The sequence below is a fragment of the Rhinolophus sinicus genome, chromosome 2 (genome assembly GCF_057876585.1).
Source record: "Rhinolophus sinicus isolate RSI-liver-muscle chromosome 2, RSI-T2T, whole genome shotgun sequence".
Lineage (NCBI taxonomy): Eukaryota > Metazoa > Chordata > Mammalia > Chiroptera > Rhinolophidae > Rhinolophus > Rhinolophus sinicus.
In genome coordinates this window covers 90,288,441-90,300,965 of record NC_142502.1, presented here as the reverse complement: position 1 = coordinate 90,300,965, position 12,525 = coordinate 90,288,441, and positions in this window count along the sequence as shown.

The window sequence follows — 12,525 nt, the reverse complement described above, 5'->3', positions numbered from 1 at the left end:
CATTGGGGAGAATTATGCTCTGTAATCAAACTGTTGTAAATGCTGGTTTGAAGAATATGCAGGTTACATAAGAAGCCAAGTGACAGAAATGATCTACTGAACAAAAGTGTCCAGAATCCTATTAAACTTAATTTAACATGCTTCTTGAGTGCATTGTGTATGACAGGCACTGAGCTAGGCTTTAGAGGAGACATAAAACTAAACAAAATATAGAAGGTGACTATAATTCACTTTCTTGAGGAAGTTAATAATCTATTTGGGAAGACAAAAATATAATCAAATGAATGTATAAAACAGATAAGTAATATAATAGTGATTATAGAATTATTAGGTAACATAAACAAGGCAGAAATACATGAACTGATATTGATGGAGCATTAAAAAACAGGCTTTACTAGTAAAACAAATAGAGGGACAAGTGTAAGTCTCAGTAGAACATGGCAGTTTAAAGAATAACAATTAGGTAGGTAAAGTTGGATTATAGAAAAGATGGGGAGGTAAAACTGTAATCGTAGCTGGGCTGGGTCGTAAAGAGCATGGCATTCAATAGTAAGGATGCTAGATGTTGAATATCAACCTAAAGGCAATGGGGAGATTTAAAGCACTGTAAGAAGTGATTTTTCTTATTTAGGAAAATGTTTTTCTTGAATCCTTACTGTGCTTTACACAAATGTAAATATATGAATACACAAATATATTTTTTAGTCTTAAAAACAAGAGAGTAGATTTAAATGGGAACATAGCTAATCCTTTCTCTTGACAAACAGTCATGTGTATACAAGATGCTAAGTAATTCAAAACTTATATTACGATTTTTACCTCTATCCTGGAGTTGTTCTCATAGCAGAATAGACCTCTGAGAAATTATAGCTAGCAGTTAAATAATATTATTATTGCAAAACTCCATTTTCAAAAGATTCTATTTGGAATATAAAGGAGGGAGAAAGTGCAAATGACTGCTGAGCCAAATTCTACAGCATAACAAATGTGTATAAAACAAAACAGCAAGTTTATTTTGTTTTGTTTTGTTTTTCTGGTATATTTTTCCACAATAGAACATGAGGCATTAATACTAAATGCTCTCTGACATTTTGTAAATCTACAATTCAAAAATATTTTGAAAATTACTATTTCCGTTGTTCCTTACAGGATGGCTCACCAGGAGTGGGTTCCCATTGCTTAACAATGAGAATACACCTGTATATTCCACACTTTGATTTCTGGTGTTGCAGTGGGTACTCATGAGAACTCCAACAAATCATAAATGCAAAGTATTTATGTTGATAAACTGTATACTAAGGTTTTAAAACACCAGGTAACAAATTATACATTGCAAGAAGATCTAAACGAAGATAAATTTAGTTTAAATTAATTAGCAAAATGATAAAATAAGCGCACAATGTAAAGTTCACAAACTTAAATTGTCTGCCTTCATATATTATTAGATGTTAGACATTGAGATATTCAGATTTGTTGCCCTTCTGAACATAAACCTTCTGACTAAAATAAATCATGTACAATCAAGGAACATAATTATTTCTCTCTTTTAGCTCTTCCTTCAAGCTGTTCTCTCTAAATGGAACACTATTTCCACATATTCTCTCCCCATATCCCACCTACGTCATCCTTCAGTTCTCTGATAAAATGTTACTTCCTCACAAAGTCTTCCTTCCTTAACCTCCCATTTGAACCCAGCTTCTCATTATTATCTTCATTGCATCATGATTTTTTCTTTCATAGCACTTCTCATAGTTGGTTGTTCGTGTTAAGTTTATGTGGCGTTTGTTATTTATATAACTTAAAAAAAAAAAAAAAAAGTCTGTTCTCCTCACTGGCCTCTTGCTCCCTGAGGACAGAGGCTGTGCTTCTTTTGTATATCATTTTTTTATCTACAGTCAATAACTGTGCCTCACACACCATGGACAATTGATAAATATCATTTGAGTAAATTAAATTGAAGGCAGTCTTTAAGAGGGAAAAATCGCTCAGAAAGCAGTCCCAACAGTGTGAGGAACTCTTACTTTAACAAACTGTACTTAAATTATGGATGTAGAATCCCAACAGTAACTTTAGTATTGCTGTGTGCTGTCTCATTCCAGTCATTGAGGGCTTATCACCAGGATCTCTGTGGCTTGAGCAAAACTGAGGACAAAGCTCAAATTACAAAGCTTGGAAGGACCAAAGATCGGGCATATATAGCAAGTGGCACATGGCACACAGTATTACTGTGTTTCCCCGAAAATAAGACCTAGGAGGACCACCGTCAGCTCTAATGCGTCTTTTGGAGCAAAAAGTAATATAAGACCCGGTCTTATTTCACTATAATATAAGACCTGGTCTTATCTAACATAATATCAGACTGGGTTTTATATTACTTTTTGCTTCAAAAGACGCATTAGAGCTGATGGTCCGGCTAGGTCTTATTTTCGGAGAAACACAGTATGATCTTGAAGTTTCCAAGAGCCTTTAAAAAAACCTCTCTCTTAAGAGTTCTTAACCACCAAAGGAACAGGCTGAGAGTAGAGGAGTTCTCAAGTGCAAATGATTAGAGATAGTTCTCATGCCTTCATAGACTTTCAGTAGGTGAGGTAAATGTGAAAGTATCATGACTGGGTAAGCCATATTCTTATGCTAGGTTGATCCTTAGCTTGCTGTGTGGCTTTAAGAAAGTGACATAATTTCTTTTTCTTAATTTATGAATACATATAAAATTGCATAAAAGTTACTATTAGAAACTTTCATTGAAATTGCTTATTTTAGTTAGCAACAATTGGTTGAAATAAGACCACTACTGCTTTTAAATCTCTCTCTCTCTCTCTCTCTCTCTCTCTCTCTCTCTCTCTCTCTCTCTCTCTCTCTCTCTCTCTCTCTCTTTCCTTTTGTGCATCTACAATAAAGGAATACTGGGGAATACTGGAGGATAAAAGTGCTGAAAGATTAACAGAGTTTTCTATGTTCTGGACTCTGAGTTAGGTGCCTATTTATCTACCACATTTGGATATATTTTTCTATTTTACAAATATAACTTGCTCCATTGGTTTTAAATATTTAAATAGTTACTCAATTACCAAGGACCCAACTGCCATTCTGGTACAAAGTCCATTGAGTCACTTTCAGTGTTTCTCTAATGTTTTATTTCCAAAATGAGATTGTGTGTTTTTTTGTGTGTGTTTTTTTTTGTTTTGTTGTTGTTGTTGTTGTTGTTGTTGTTGTTGTTTTGTCTATAGGATGGCCAAACCAACTTCTCTTTTCAAGTGGAAAGAATACTGGAAGAGTTTTTGCTGCCATATAGTATCTGGTGAAGAAAAGGTTGTAATTGCCATAAAGGCTCTTTCCACCTTTAGTGGGATGTCCTTGTACCCTCCCCTAGGATTTCCTTCAGCCTACAGTGCTGTCTTCAGCACTATTTCCCATAGCTGGGTTATACCGCCAAGGGAGTGAGCACCGGCATACCCATAGCAGCTGTCTGAGGCTTAGGCCCTTGTCTTAAACCAAGGGTTCTTAACATTTTTTGTGTGCTGTGAACACTTTTGGCAGTTTGTTGAAACCTGTGGATCCCTTCTCAAAATACTTTTTAAATCTATAAAATAGAATACATCGAATTACCAAGGAAACAAGTTATACTGAAGTTCATTGATAAAAATATAATAAAATCCAAAAGTCTGATATAGTAGGTGATTCTTTGTGATGCATACAGTAGCAAGATCTAGTAGCTTTTTAAATAACTTTTACAATTTCAAAGGAGTAATGAGTATAAACAATTAGTACTCATCCTTTTAAGATATCTGGAACAAGTATGACAGAAAGTGATTTGTGATTTCTATTGGCGACAAAGTTTTAAAAGTACTAATGATTGTTGTTTACTATATACATAATGGAAATACTAAATTTCAGTTAAACATACTTTTTCCCCCCTATTCAAGTATATATGCTACCTGAATTCTATTCATGGTATCCCTGGAACCCCTCTCTGTTTCCTTTCTGTCATCTTGGTCTGGTATTGTTAGACTGAAGAAATGGATCGTATATGTAGCATGTAAAGGGTTACTTTCCTGATTTGAAATTGATTTGAAAATGAAATTGCCTGAACTACCAAACTGACTTACCGTGTTTCCCCCAAAATAAGACCTAACTGGAAAATAAGTCCTAGCATGATTTTTCAGGATGACATAAGCCTCTGAACATAAGCCCTAATGTGTCTTTTGGAGCAGAACTTAATGTAAGACCCGGTCTTATTTTTGGGGAAACACGGTATATTATGTGGCTAAAAAAAATAAATAGAAAATTCTGGTTTAAGGATTAGGACTCCTGGATAATATCTGCTATTACCCTTTACCTCCTCTACTAGATCCTAAGCATCCTAAGGGACGGCTGCTATTTTAGCCACTTTTTAATTTCTGGACTGACCCACGGTGGGAGGTAATTTTTTAAATTTTATTTTCTAAAACAGCTTTATTGAGATATAATTTGTGTAACACACCATTCACTCATTTGAAGTATACAATGTAATAGTTTTTACATATTCACCAACGTGTGCAACCAGTACTATAGTCAATTTTCAAACATTTTTATCACCTCGAAAATAATCTCATGTCCTTTAGTAATCAGCCCCCTATTCCCACACCCACTTCCCAGCCCTAAGTAACCACCAGTCTATTTTCTATCTCTATCAATTTCTCTATTCTGGGTTTTAATATGAGTGGAATCATATAGTATGGTGCATTTTGTGACTGTCTTCTTTTATTTAACATAATGTTTTCAAAGTTCATCAATGTTGCAGCGTGTATCAGTATTTCGTTTCTTTTCATGGCCAATTAATATTCCATTGTATGGCTATACCACATTTTGTTTATCCTTTCAACCATCGGCAGGCATTTTGAGTGTTTCCAACTTTTGACTATTATAAATAATGCTGCTATGAACATTCATGTAAAAGTTTTTGTTGTAGACATGTGTTTTCATTTATTTGGGTATATATTGAGGAATGAAATTTCTAGGTCATATGGTAAGTCTATGATTCGTTTGAGGAACTGCCAGGCTGTTTGCCAAAGTGACTGCATCATTTTATATTCCCATTATCGTGGTTCCCTGAAAATAAGACCTAGATGGATCATCAGCTCTAATGCGTCTTTTGGAGCAAAAATTAATATAAGACCCGGTCTTACTTTACTATAAGACCGAGTATAATATAATATAATATAATATAATATAATATAATATAATATAATATAATATAATATAATATAACATAACATAATATAATATAAATATAATACCAGGTTTTATATTAATTTTTGTTCCAAAAGACACATTAGAGCTGATGGTCAGGCTAGGTCTTATTTTCAGGGAAACAGGGTAGTAGTGTATGAAGGTTCTGATTTCTCCACATCCTCACCAACACTTACTGTTATCTGACTTTTTGATCTAGCCATTCGAGTTGGGGTAAAGTGGTATAGCCTTGTGGTTTTGATTTGCATTTCCCTGGTGACTAATGATGTTGAACATCTTTCATGCACTTTTGACCATTTGTTTATCTTATTTTAAGAAGTGTCTATTCAGATTCTTTACTCATGAGGTAATTTTCAAAAAGTGTTATTGAGTTGCACTCATCCAGGTTCTTGACAAGACTCTATCACTAACTCATGTACTGTAAAGTGAATCTCTTAAACTGCCTTTGCCATTACTTTTCTCATCTTTAATGTGGCAGCGAGTACTCTTGTCCATCTCAAGCAGTAGTTGTAAAGACTAGAGGAGGGAGTATATATCATGGTGCTTTATAAATCATAAAAAGATGAGAAATCTAGGTTATTGAAGTGCTAACAATGTGACAAATGTTATCATATCAGAGACTACATGGGGCAGTTTCTTGGGAAAATTGGAAACTTCTGCATAAGTACAATAAATTGTAAAACAAAGGCATATTGTTTAAATAATAAAATCATCAAAATGGTTATATCTGATCAACATAAGGAATCAAAAGAGGCTTAAAAACTTTTTTATATTGAATAATTTTGCACATACAGAAAAGTTGCAAAGATAACAGAGTTCTCTATTACCCTTCATTCAGCTTTTTTGTGTTAACATTGTACATAATCACAGTATAATGATGCAAACCAGGAAATTAACAGTGGTACAATACTATAAACTTTTTCACTCATGTCCTTTTTTTGTTCCAGGTTCAATCCACAACCCATGTTGTATTAGTTATCACACCTTCTTAGTCTCCTGTGATCTTTGACAGTTTTTCTTTCTCTCATTCTCTAGTCTTTCATGACCTTCACATTTTTGAAGGGTACTGGTCAAAAAGAGTACTGGTTGAAGAGTTTGTCTCATGTTTTCTCATGATTAAACTGCGGTTATGGATTTTAAGGTTAAATACTACAGATGTGAAATGTCCATCAACCTATCATATCAGAGACTACATGGTATCTATATGTTTTACTACTGATGATAACTTTGGTTACTTGGTTAAGGTGTAGAAGAGTTTTAGTGTTTAAAAATATTCACTGTCCATAGTCTTACCATGAAGGGACATGTCCCAAACATGCTTCCCTTACTTCACTAATAGTAAAAATGACTGCATGTTTTCATGTTTTCAAAAGATCGTGTTTTCTTTTGGGGGTTTTATTGCCCCTCCAGGACTGCTATCCCACTGCACACAATTAAAATAAAGAATAAAAGAGAAGAAGGGAGATGGTAGAGGAAGAGGGCAGGGGACAGAAACTTGCATCTCCGTTCAAGAGAGATCCCGCCCAATTAGTGGCGCTGCCAAGGGAGTATACAGCTTAAATGAAAGGAAAGTCACACAAGCCAGGCATGGTCTTGAGCCAGCTGCTTTTTGAAGATAAGGTTAGAACTGAGTGCCTCTCAGAAAATATGACAGGCCTTTATTTATTTATTTTTTCCTTGCAGAACTTGGTCTCTTTCCCCACTGCCTTTTATCAGTGTGCCTCAGCTTGCTGAGCTCTAGGCACCAAAGTCTTTAGAGAAAGTATTTGGTGGGCTGTTTAATATCCACTGGCACCTGCTACCTGCCAGGCCCTTTACACATGTTAATTATAATCCTTAACACAGTCGGCAAGGTAAGTTCACTTCTTATTGTCACTTTACAAATGGGAAAACCAAGAAACTGAATGACTTCCAAAGTCTAATACCATTCAGAAAATTTCAGGACCCAAATTAAAATGCAAGTCTGTCTGACTCTGAAACTGTTGTTCTTCTTTGGTAATTGGTTTTGGTGCAGTTCTAAGTTGTTCAGGTATTACAGCCTAGAAGAAGTGCTTCCCTTCATAGGAATATAAACATAGGAGTATATGTACATATATATTTATGCATGTATATTTATATTTAGTTTTAGTTTTTAAATTATAAAAGCTATAAACAAATTTGTCCCTTTTAAGTGATTCACACCATACAGAGCTTTCTATCCATTCATTCCCAGTCCCATATTGACAGTTTCATGCTCATCTTTCTGGTCTCCCTCTATACATTTACACATAAATATGTTCTTCTATATATGTGTTTTTTATTTTCTAATACCAATAACATCATATTATAATACTCTTTTATTAAAAACTTTATCATATGTCTTGGAATATCAGTTCTACCTGTTGATTTTTAAAGATGATAAAAATGTTTCCTTCTATAGATGAACCATATGTTTTGATGTTTTAATAAAGGATCACTGAAGATTCTTTTTAGAGGATTACAACCCAAAGGATATAAACTGTACTCTAAAACTTCAGGCATTATGAAAAGCAGGGAAAGGACATGTTTGGAAGCATTTTAGAGTGTGTAGTATAGGATCAGTGTTTAATATCTGACACCGTGAATCTAGACCTTCTGCCTTCCCATCCAGGTACAATGTTTACTTAGTATGTGGACTCAGGTAAGTCAAATTCTGTGATTGGTTTTGTTTTCTATAAGATGGGGATAATACTTACTTCATAGCAATCAGAAGGTCCTAATGGTAGTGCATATGAGAGACTTAAATGAAGCCTACAACATAACAGGGACACACTGAAGTACCTATTACGCTTATTGTCATTTTTGGCTACCCATACCCAAAACCTTTCTATTCTAAGGGAATTTTTTTTTTTTTTTAAAGATTTTATTGGGGAAGGGGAACAGGACTTTATTGGGGAACAGTGTGTACTTCCAGGACTTTTTTCCAAGTCAAGTTGTTGTCCTTTCTATCTTAGTTGTGGAGGGTGCCGTTCAGCTTCAAGTTGTTGTCCTTTCAGTCTTAGTTGTGGAGGGCGCAGCTCCAGTTGCCTTTGCTAGTTGCCGTTGCTAGTTGCCATTGCTAGTTGCCGTTGCTAGTTGCCGTTGCTAGTTGCCGTTGCTAGTTGCCGTTGCTAGTTGCAGGGGGCGCAGCCCACCATTCCTTGCGGGAGTCGAACCGGCAACCTTGTGGTTGAGAGCCCACTGGCCCATGTGGGTATCGAACTGGCAGCCTTCGGAGTTAGGAGCACGGAGCTCTAACCACCTGAGCCACCGGGCTGGCCCTCTAAGGGAATTTTTAAATAAAGGTCTTGCTTTCCACGGTGGAAACTCAAGTAGGGTGCATAGTCCCACCTCCCTTTGGCAATTTAAGCCTGTGACCTGGGTTTGATCCATTAGATCCTCATATCTGGAATTTAGAGAATTTGGGGGCACTTATGCAAAATACACAGGAGTTGACCCACTGGGGGCTGCTTATGAATAGCAATAGTAGTGGTCTGCTAACTGGAATGTTCCTGTGTACTTGATTTGTGATCTTTGGGTTGATTTTGGGGCTGCCTGGTACCCTTTCTACAAACCCCATTTTCTCTTTAGAGAAGAAGATTTGGTTTCTGTAGTTTGCAACTAAGGAAATTTATGATTCGATATCCTCTCTGTACCCTTCTTGAATCTCACTATTCACTCAAAATATTTTTGGGGACTTTCAATGTACTAACAGAAAAGATAGAGTGTGTGATATTGCTCCTTCTTTTTTTATTCTTTCAAATTAAATTTTATTGGGGTGACAATTGGGTATTGCTCCTTCTTAACAAATTGAAGGACATGCCTAAAAAAAAATCTACACTAGGACACCCTGACCAAAGTGCAATGCAATTTTGTATCTGTCACCGGATTTAGGGCTTTTTTACAAGTTAGAATCCTGATATTATTTACACACACACACACACACACACACACACACACACACACACACACTTCTTCGGGAAAAAAGAGTTAACCAAGAAATTTAAGGTAACCAAGACATTAAGTGGCTACTTATCAATGTTTAAAAAGTGTTTTTTTTAATCTAATAATTTTTTTCTCAGACATTTTGCAGGTAGGAAAAGCATATCAGCAAGTGTTGTCCAGTCTAATAACTTGGCAATTTCTGTATGAGTTTCTATGGAAACTCCCTATCAAACTGGCCTTGACTTGTTCCTCGAGCTAGAGCAGTCTGTCTATTTACAATGGCTTCTGCCTGATGCAAAATCATCCCCCTAAGACTCTTTCCCTTTGACCCAATTCAAACCAACTTCTCATCAATTAAAAGAAAACTTCAGGTTAAGTCTGCTTATATGACTTCATTTTCTATCTCAGTTGTCAGCTTTAAAGATGAGTTCACTTATGACCTGACCTCGCAGGAATGAATCCATCCATTTACTAGAGCCTTTGTGGTTTTAGACTCTTAACTGTCCATGACTTCTTGAATCTTAACTCTGCTGTATTTTATTTATTTATTTTTTTTACATCAGTGAATTTATGAATACTGCTCCTGTGGAGATGATGCTACACATTGACCAACAGCTATGAAGTCATGACACTGAGACATTCCGCTACCACTGCCCAGCTTACAGCCCCCTTCCCCCTGTCCACCATGAACTAGCCAACCAGTTTAATAAAACAATGTTTTAAGTAACATATTTCCTGATGTTGAATGTATATGATGAACATAGTTTCTAAAGGATTTTGTGGCTTGTGATAGCTATTTTTTATGAGGGAAACAATGGATAAAGGCAGGCAGCAAAAAGAAATGAGGAAATTTACAAATATAAACTATAAGAAAGAGACTCAGGGGCTTGTAATTAATCCAAAACACTGCTCCTTTCATTTACTTTCCACCCCTAAAGATCATGTTTTCTTTTGGGGGTTTTATTGCCCCTCCAGGGCTGCCCTGTAGTCTATGATTATGTATAATTATAAATGTAATTCTTATAGTTCTCTATTTTCCAAATTTTCTAAAACTATGACTCATTATTTATGTAGTATTAAAGAAACTATAAACATTTTTTTTAAATATTGATGGCTTACAGAGATCAGTCGTAATATAAAAGTGTTACAATCTTTACAAACTCTAGCTCAAAAGGACTTTTAATTTCCCATTGGTGGTAAAAAGGAAAGCCGTGGAATTTAAATCCTGAAGTTAAATAAAAATATTTAAACACCTTGATGTACGTTATTTAGCCCAAGGATACCCCCAATTTTGGAACAGTCCTGTGCCTTGAAGTATTCCTTGATTTATGATCATATTTCCAGTTCTACAACATGGTTTACCTGTTATACCAATAGGTAGACACATAAGTTATTCTATAATATATAGACTTGTGGATACCTAAGATTTTGTTTTATGAACTAGAAGAAAACAGAAAGAAATTGTTTTAAGTTGATGAATACATTTATGACAGATCTCTTTAGTTAGAAGGTGACTTGAATCATCATTAACATAACAATGGATGGTATTATCTTAGAAAAATAGATTTGTATTATCCTTTATACTGTTATTTAGGGAAATGGAATACCAGCCTAATGGAAAGTTTTTCTGGATTTTTGGCAAATCTCTATTCGCCTTAGTTGTTATTAAAGGGAGAGTCAAGTATTTGGAAAATAAATAGGAGGGTGATGTGAAAAAGTGAAATGTTCCTAAACAATTTATAAGTCAGGTAAAAATCAGACAGTGAACACAGACTTAGTAAATAAAGAAGAGACTGTTCTTGTATATATTAGGTTGGTGCAAAAGTAATTTCGGTTTAAAAGGTTAAAAATAACCTTTAAGTTTACTTAATTTAGTCAAGCTGTTGGAAAACTTAAAAGTTAAAAAGGATCAAATTATTTTAGAAAGATATTACAAAGGTAAATATATTATTCCTTTAAAAATATATGTTGGGTTTATATCTACAACCGTGTTGACCATTTTTTCCTGAATTGGCCGGTCATTTTAGTCACACAAACCAGTCAATTACTCAAAATTTACTCTGATGAACTGAATTTTTTAAGCTAGTCAAAAGATGCAACACAATTATAATCTGCATCTCACTGCTTACCCACAAGACTGGCAGATGAATGCAGGGTTGGGAGGTAGAAAATAGGGGAGAAGAAACTATTTTCAGTAACATATTTTTTAAAAAAGAGAAGGAAAAGGAAAGAAAACAGAAAAGAAAACCAGGTGTGGGTTGAATTGTACTTCGTCTCCCCAAAAGATTTGTTGAAGACCTACGCTTGGGTACTTGTGAATATGACCTTATTTGGAAATAAGGTCTTTGCAGATGTAATTAAATTAAGATAAGGCCCTCTTGGATTAGTGTGGACCTTAAATCCAATAACTGTCTCTATAAGGAGCGAGAGATGTAAAGACACAGAAGAAATACACACAGAGGGAAGACAGCCAGGTGAAGATGGAGGCAGAAAGATGGAGGTAGTGATGCAGCTACAAGCCAAGGAATGCCAAAGACTGAAGCCCAGAAGCTAGGAAATAAGCACAGAATTGTTTCTTCCCCAGGGCCTCCAGAAGGAATCAATTATGCATCACTTTAATTTTGGATTGCTCTTCTCCAGCCCTGTGAGGGAATAAATTATGGTTAAATCACCCAGCTTGTGGTACTTTGTTAGAATAGCCCTAGGAATCTAACCCACCAGGAATTCAGTTTCACACTTTTCCTGTCCTCATCTCCATAGTAAACAGGATGTGCCATCTCTCAAGACAACCTTGATGAAATTTCTGTCTTTTTCATACAGAGGAAGGATCTATAATTTGGGAAATTCCTAAAATAAATCTTTCCCCCAAGAATTCACTGCAGACACCAGACAACATTTTAACTAAGAGGCACGTACAATTATGGTAAGAAATAAATTTTCCTAATATATAAATTTCCTTGAAAAGTTTTGTTATCCTGGATTCATTGCACTTAACCTGATAAAAGACTCCAGTCTTCCCCAAATTAAAACAGCATGCTCTTGGCTTAAAAGTGGACATATAGACTAATGGACTAGATATAATAAGGAACCCAGACACAAAGTCTGACATATGTGGTCAAATGATGTATCAGTTGCAAATATTTTCTCCCATTCTGTGGGTTGTTTTCACTCTGTTGGTAGTGTTTTTGCAGGGACAAAAGATTTTAGTTTTGATTAAGTTCAGTTTATTTTTTCTTTTTTGCCTATGTGTCATGCAGGGTAGCACTTTTCTATGTGAGGCTGAGAGCCTGGAAACTGCTCTCTGGGGCTCTGTTCCCACAGCATGCTTTTGATATCATATCGAAGAAATCATAG